The sequence below is a fragment of the Glycine max genome, chromosome 1 (assembly GCF_000004515.6).
Source record: "Glycine max cultivar Williams 82 chromosome 1, Glycine_max_v4.0, whole genome shotgun sequence".
Taxonomy (NCBI): Eukaryota; Viridiplantae; Streptophyta; class Magnoliopsida; order Fabales; family Fabaceae; genus Glycine; species Glycine max.
Window position 1 is genome coordinate 32,448,329 of NC_016088.4, and position 8,509 is coordinate 32,456,837.

Here is an 8,509-nt window from a genome sequence, read left to right on the forward strand (position 1 = left end):
CCGACACCTTTGTCTGTTTGTCTTCCAGCATCCGCATGTGACTAGCAGCTAGGTTCACCTTCTCTTAATATTGATTAATGATTATCAACATATTCTCTTCGGTTTTGCTCAACTGCTCTGTCAAACTTCTCTTCGACCTCTGACAACTCTTTAACTTATCCTCAAACATCATGCTTTCCATCCTTGATTTTTCCCTCTTGGCCTTTCTAAGTTTGAGCTCATTACTGTTGCCCCACAAAGCCCCTCAGAACTTGTTCCTGCTCCACTCTTCCTTTCGGGATTTTTTTGTTTCCCACTCTAGTGCTTCAACCACAATCATGTTGATATCCTTCAGCTCATCACATTCTTTGCTGATCCTAGTTGATGCAATACTCCCTAGGAAGGGACCAGTCACTAGAGCCATGAGCAAGAGGCTCAATGAGGATTGGGCTAGAGCTGTTGAAGAAGGCCCTAGGGTTCTCATGAACCTCAGGGTAGATTTCTGAGCCCATGGGCCAAGGTTGGGTCCAATTATCTTTGTACATATTAGACTAGGATGTTATTATATTTGGTCCTTGTATTTAGGGCTCTATAATGTAGGTAGGGTACCCTAGAAATATAGGATTTTTCAGCCCTTGTATTTTAGGGCAGGTAGACTAGTTTTTGTATTAGGGGTAGTTTTGTAATTTCACATGCACTAAGTGAATATTTGATGTGTGTGGTTGGAAATAAATTTAATTGAATTGGTAGAAGCACAATCCAATTAAATTTTAGAGGGGGAGGTGAGCATTTGCTTACTACATCCCATTGCCACATCATATAGTCACACTTTGTGAATGTCCTTCATGCTTTACATGCCTCATGACACCTAAGCACACTTTTGGAGAATCTTGGAATTGATCTTGGATTAGTGGGCTGAACCATAACCAAAATTCACTAATCATAATTAGTGAAATTTTGGCTACAAAGTTTGGCTCCACAAATTCAATTTCAAATTCAAGTGAAATTTGAATTGAAATTCAAATTTCCCTCCAATTTTGTGTGACACTTAGGCTATAAATAGAGGTCATGTGTGTGCATTATTTTCAACTTTGATCATTTGAAAATTAAACTTTAGATTTCAGAGCTCTCTTAGAGCATAAAATTTCGTGCTCTTCTCTCCCTCTCCCTTCATTCATCTCCTTCTTCCTCCAAGCTCTTATCCATGGCCTCCTATGGTGGTGAGCTTCTTCTAGACTCATCTTCTCCTTGAAGTGGCATCTCCTCTCTCTCTTCCTTCTCCATTCCGCTGCCATTCATCTTCCAAGAAGCAAAGGAATCCATTGATGAAGAAGATCCTAGGCCTACAAGCTCCAATGGAGCTTACACCACTAGTGATTGCCACCTTCAGTTCCTTCTTCACCACTCTTGTCTTTTCGAGCTTAGCTTTCAAAGCTTGCACCTCTTCACTCTCCTCAGACATTTTAGCTTTTTCCCCACTCAGACTCTTTATCTTTTGGAGCCAAGTTATCCCTTGCGTTCTTGACTTTAACCATTTGTGATAGCCGCCTATGACACCATTGCTACTCCCCCTAAGCTCTTTATCTTTTCTTTCCACTTTATTCCACGCTTTACAGATCCTTTGAAGTATCTTCGCATTAGCTTCATTGAAACCTCACGCGATGAAAGGCGCGATGATCTCCTCTGATGGCACACCTCTCATAGGGTAACCTAATTGTCTTATGGCCAACATGGGATTACAATTAATACAACCCGTTGTCCCTATCAAAGGGACGTTTGGGAATCCTTCACATGAGCATAACACTCCTACCCCTTCTTCTTTCCACCGCGGGAACCAACTATATCATGCCTGCCAAGAGTTCTCCCCAATTTACATTGTCCTTTCCTGAGCACATGCGATAACCTTGTAAGGGGTAGACAAATCTACTTCCTTGATTAAAGACGTGGGATACCAGCCAACCATAAAGGGTAGGCGTACAACAGACAATCCTCGCACTGCTCTTCTTGCATCTTATGTCAAATATATCATACGCATTTGCTAAAATAGCAATGACTGGGCTTTCCTTGCTATGGTGATAAGCAAGAAAGGCATCGATAGCTGTTAGATCCACCGGCCCGTCTACATTCGAAAATAGTACTATCCCAAACACTAGCAGTGCTAATACGTCGATGAACGATGCCCACTCTCCTTGGCTTGCCAGAGTTTCCGCCTTCTCCTGCAAGCACTTCCTTGGTGTCGCAACCTACCCTTCGGCGGGAGGGCGACGCGTGACTCGCGGGATGCGTGTTCCACGAAAGGAATACGCGCGGAGTCGCCACCAACGTTTATTTGAGGAAAACGTCGGAAAAACCGGAAAATACGCGATCTACGAACTTTTAAGTGAAAGGTTCGGGAGTTGTATTTACGCACGGGGAAGGTATTAGCACCCCACACGTCCGTCCCAAGGGACGGCAGCCTTTAATCGAATGTGCAAACATGACTTTGATTTTTACGTTCCCTTTTATGTCCTTATATCCTTTTTATATTTTTCCTTTTTTGTGGTCGACAAGGGTGTTTCCCTTTGCTCCTACGTATTCCTCAATTTGAGATGAGAAAATCAGACCTACGTAGTTCTTTCTTATCAAGTGATTCTTTTTTACTTAAGTGGTGATCATTTTAAGGCGTTGGACCTTAAAAATGATCCATTTTACTTAGTGAGAAATTGAAATGACAAACTTCAAAAACCTATTTTTTATGGACGAGCTTGACTAGGCGAGTTGATTTTAGCCTTAGTTTCACTTTAGTTATTAATCAATTCGATTAAGAATGAGAAATCCCAAAGAGAAAATGTCCGATTGATTTTCCGCTTTATTTTGCTAAAAGATGTTTTTTTTTATTATTATATTATTTTTTTACCTCTTTTTGATTTCCAACGTGGTTACGGCACGACCGAACGGTCGGAATTTATTTTAACCGAAGTTAACGGATAATACAATTCAAACGTTCGGTGGAAATTTATTTTATTTTTAAGTTAAGCGAGAAATGACTTAAGTAAAATGGCTTAAGCACGTCAACAGGGGGTATAAAAAGTAAACAAAACGAGAATAAAAATGCACGAAACACAATGTGGACCACTACGGGTACATAGAATGAATCGAAAAGCTTGGTTCGAGGTACTTACCCGTTGAAGATCGAAGAACGATGAAGAACGAATGAAGAACGTCGAAGAACGGTTGAAATCTTTGTGAAATTCCTCACGGAAAACGTTACGGAAACGTTTCGGAAGCGCCTCAGCTTAGATTTTCTTCACAGAAACAATTTTTCCAAGCAAATTCGAAAGAGAGAGAAGTGCCAAAGGGGCTGAACCCTTTTCTTCTTCACTTCCTCCCCTATTTATAGCAAAATAGGGGAGGTGGTTGTCGCCCAGCTCGCCCAGGCGAGCCAGGTTGCTTCCTCCAGAAGCAACAGCCTTCTGGAGGAATATTCTGGAGGGCCCAAGTGGGCCTGGGTGCTATTTGCACCCCCATTTTTACTAAGTACACCCCCCTCTGCTGTTTTTTGGTGATTCTTTTTTCGTAAAGTTACGGAAACTTACGAATTTCGTAACGATACTTGTTTTCTTTCCGTAATGTTACGGAACCTTGCGGATTACATAATCATCCCCCTTTTGACTTACGGAATGTTACGGAACCTCACTTAATTATGCAACGATGCTTCCATTTGATTTCCGGTGTGTCACGGAAACTTACGGATTGTGCATCAATATTTTTTTGGTTTTTCGGCATGTCCTGGAATTTCACAAATTGCCTAATGATGGATGCCAAGCACCTCACAAAGACCAAAGAAAGGTCGCATGTCATCAAGCAAAGGTCCCCGGACGAAATTAGGGTATGACAGTTGCCCCTCTTTACTTGTCTTTTATTGGAGATAAAAGGAAAGTAAAGATAAGACACTAATTTCGTTCCTCTCGATTTGACGAGAGTCGCGGGTGACCATAAAATCTCCACATGCAAATGACTTGTTGTTCCCAGAATTTCACAAATTGCCTAATGATGGGTGCCAAGCACCTCACAAGGACCAAAGAAAGGTCGCATGTCATCAAGCAAAGGTCCCCGGACGAAAATTAGGGTATGACACTAATTTCGCTCCTCTCGGTTGACGAGAGTCGCGGGTGACCATGAAATTTCCGCATGTAAATGACTTGTTGTTCCCGGAGGAACAAAAGGTGCAGAAGACTATGTCAGCCTCTGCATGCTATCAAGCGTTCTGTCTTACAGATAGCAAAAGAATGTTTATACGGATAACCACTCGGGTATTTCCGCGTATCATCGGGCCCGCCGCCTCTGGATGACACAAGGGTGCGGATAACCGTAAGGTATCTCCGCGTATCATCGGGCCCGCCGCCTCTGGATGATACAAGGGTGCAGAATGACCAAATTTGGTCTCTGCTTGTCATCGGGCCCGCCGCCTCTGGATGACAAAAGGGTGCGGATAACCGTAAGGTATCTCCGCGTATCATCGGGCCCGCCGCCTCTGGATGATACAAGGGTGCAGAATGACCAAACTTGGTCTCTGCTTGTCATCGGGCCCGCCGCCTCTGGATGACAAAAGGGTGCGGATAACCGTAAGGTATCTCCGCGTATCATCGGGCCCGCCGCCTCTGGATGATACAAGGGTGCAGAATGACCAAACTTGGTCTCTGCTTGTCATCGGGCCCGCCGCCTCTGGATGACAAAAGGGTGCGGATAACCGTAAGGTATCTCCGCGTATCATCGGGCCCGCTGCCTCTGGATGATACAAGGGTGCAGAATGACCAAACTTGGTGTCTGCTTGTCATCGGGCCCGCCGCCTCTGGATGACAAAAGGGTGCGGATAACCGTAAGGTATCTCCGTGTATCATCGGGCCCGCCGCCTCTGGATGATACAAGGGTGCAGAATGACCAAACTTGGTCTCTGCTTGTCATCGGGCCCGCCGCCTCTGGATGACAAAAGGGTGCGGATAACCGTAAGGTATCTCCGCGTATCATCGGGCCCGCCGCCTCTAGATGATACTAGGGTGCAGAATGACCAAATTTTGTCTCTGCTTGTCATCGGGCCCGCCGCCTCTGGATGACAAAAGGGTGCGGATAACCGTAAGGTATCTCCGCGTATCATCGTGCCCGCCGCCTCTGGATGATACAAGGGTGCAGAATGACCAAACTTGGTCTCTGCTTGTCATCGGGCCCGCCGCCTCTGGATGACAAAAGGGTGCGGATAACCGTAAGGTATCTCCGCGTATCATCGGGCCCGCCGCCTCTGGATGATACAAGGGTGCACGTCACATGACCTCAGGGTCAGTATGACAAAGATTATGGGGCGGCCGACAAAAGCAAGGCTCTTGCTCCTACGTATCCTCCAATGAGGAACTCAGACCTACGTAGTTCTGGATAACTTGTGAGACTTGAAAAAGTCTCCACCAGAAGATGTCTACATCTTCGGAAAGGGTGCAGATGACCATTTTGGCCTCCGCTTATCAATCACACTCGAGGTGCGGATAACCGTAAGGTGTCTCCGCAGGCTACCAGCTCTTGGGTCATGGTAACAGAAAGCGGCGCGGTCGACAAAAGCGAGGCTTTTGCTCCTACGTATCCTCCAATGAGGAACTCAGACCTACGTAGTTCTGGATAACTTGTGAGACTTGAAAAAGTCTCGGTGTTTTCTCCACTAAAAAAAATGCAAACATGCTTTAGCAAAGAGACAAATATTCCAACTGTTTAGAGCAGCATATGCTTTTTTGAGTGACAAACAATGCGTCTACCAGGGAAGGAGAGTCTGCTGATGGGATCCCCCATAACCATAAATGAGATCTTGGATGTTAGCATTTCGTTTCTAAATGACCATTTAGAGGAAACACTGGGTTCGACAAAAATAGAAGAAAATCACTCAAAGTGTATCAATCTCGCACAGGTAAGTGTTTCATCCTAATTCCGGACCATAGATATGTCATGACTTGACTTTGCAAATTACTTCCTATCAAATCAAAAATTACATGCGTGATCAAGGATCAATATGGCTTCCCTTGGGAATGGGTTCTTTTGGTGTTTTTTTTTCTCGGCTTTTGTGTGTTTTTGGCTTTTGATTTTTTTTGGCTTTTTCTTTTTCTGTTTTTGTTTAGTGCGGGGCGAAAAAGTCGCTAGCGCACAGGATTTTGGTTGGTAATCAAAGGGAGAAGATCACTTTTAGGTCATGGTTTCCATTTCTTTCTTTTATTGTTCATTTGGTGACAATTCTGTATTGTTCAGATATCGTCCGGTCCAAAGACCTCTCTGCACATTTCTTCTGTTTTTCCTTCGATCCCCGATCAGGAGCTTTCTTTCCTCCTTCTTCTTCCTTTTTTACTTTCTCCCATTCTTTGATTGGGAATTTTCTTTCTTTTCTTTTTGCTTTCTCCCACTCTTTGATTGGGGAATTTTCCTTCTTTTCTCTTCTTCTTCTTCTTCTTCTTCTTCTTTTCTCTTTTTTTTTTTCATTGGAAATTTTCCTTCTCTTTTTCTTTGATTGGAAATTCCCTTCTATTCTTTTTTTCTTCCGAGGGTAAGGATTGACATTCTCACCCTGGGTCAAGGTTTATGGTGAGTCGGGCTTTTGGCTCAAAGCTCGTAGAATGGCTAGACATGATACATGTCAGGGCTTGGTTTGGTTCAAGGATAAAAGGGATGCCCCACATTATTTCCATGACACAAATGCAAAAATGATGATTTGGAAATTTTATGCAAAACTGGTCATGCATGCACCTATGCGGACACTCAAATGTCAAATTTTTATGGTCATGTGATGCTAGGGCTCAGGATTCATTTCCTCTATTTTAGTCAACCCAATGTTTCCAAAATATGTTCTTTTATCAATTTGTGCATTCCTCCAAGTCATTTTGGGCGTCCGGGGAAATTTTCACAGCATTCACCCTTCAGGTGTAGACACGTTTTTTCTTCAAAAATCGGTTATGATCAATGAATGAATTTTTTTCAAAGAAAAGTTGGAAATCGTCTCTTTTCAAAAGCATGTTGGTTTTTCAGCTTGACAACTTATTTTTCTTTTTTCTCCTTCTTTTTTTTTATCATTATCATTTGTTTATTTCTTTTTCTTGTTTGTTTTTTTTTTCTTCTTTTTTTTCATGAGGTATTTTGCTACCTAAACATGTGCATATTTTTGTGAGGTATTTTTGCTATATACATGCATATCCAAGGTATCTTGCCACCTAAACATACATATATATGTTTTGCGAGGTATTTTTTTGCTACATACACGCACATCTAAGGTATCTCTCTACCTAAACATACATATATATATATATTTTGTGAAGTATTTTTTTGTTTACATACATGCATATCTAAGGTATCTTTCTACCTAAACATACATATATATATTTTGTGAAGTGTTTTTTTGTTTACATACATGCATATCTAAGGTATCTTTCTACCTAAACATACATATATATATTTTGTGAAGTGTTTTTTTGTTTACATACATGCATATCTAAGGTATTTTCACTACCTAAACATACATATATATATTTTGTGAGTGTCATACCCTAATTTCGTCCGGGGACCTTTGCTTGATGACATGCGACCTTTCTTTGGTCCTTGTGAGGTGCTTGGCATCCATCATTAGGCAATTTGTGAAATTCCAGGACATGCCGAAAAACAAAAAAAATATTGATGCACAATCCGTAAGTTTCCGTGACACACCGGAAATCAAACGGAAGCATCGTTGCATAATTAAGTGAGGTTCCGTAACATTCCGTAAGTCAAAAGGGGGATGACTATGTAATCCGCAAGGTTCCGTAACATTACGGAAAGATAACAAGTATCGTTACGAAATTCGTAAGTTTCCGTAACTTTACGAAAAAAAGAATCACCAAAAAAAAGCCAAAGGAGGGTGTATTTAGTAAAATGGGGGGTGCAAATAGTAATTTTCGAATCTGGGCCCTTCTAGAGGTTTCTGGGCAATTTCTTGCTTAAGGTTGAACTAACCTAGCTCGCCTGGGCGAGCTAGATGGCCACCACACCCCCCGTGTTGTTGAAAAATGGGATTCCGGGGCTTCCGGGACACCCGTAATGCTTCCGTAAAATTCCCGTAACTCTAAATAAGCATAATTAACTTAATACGGGTGAGACGGAAGAGAAAAAAAGAAGAAAATCAAGTCCTATATGCTTCCGTAAGGCTTCCGTAACTTTTCCGTAAATTACGAAAGAAGGGGGGTGAACTTATCAAAATTGGGGGGGGGGGTGCAAATAGCAATTTCGAAATTTTGAATTGGGCCTTCCAGAACGTTTTTGAAGCTGGGTTGCTTCTGCCTGGGCGAGCTAAGGTCGCCTGGGCGAGCTGGGCGGCAACCTCCTCCCCCTTTTTCCTATAAATAGGCTGAAGGGGGCTGTTCTAAGGATCCGTCAGCCCCCTGGCTATGTATTTCAGCTGTTTTGGGTGAAAAAAATTGTTTCCGTGAAGAAAATCCAAGCCGAGGTGCTTCCGTAACGCTTCCGAGATGTTTCCGTAAGCAAATCCGTGAAGGTT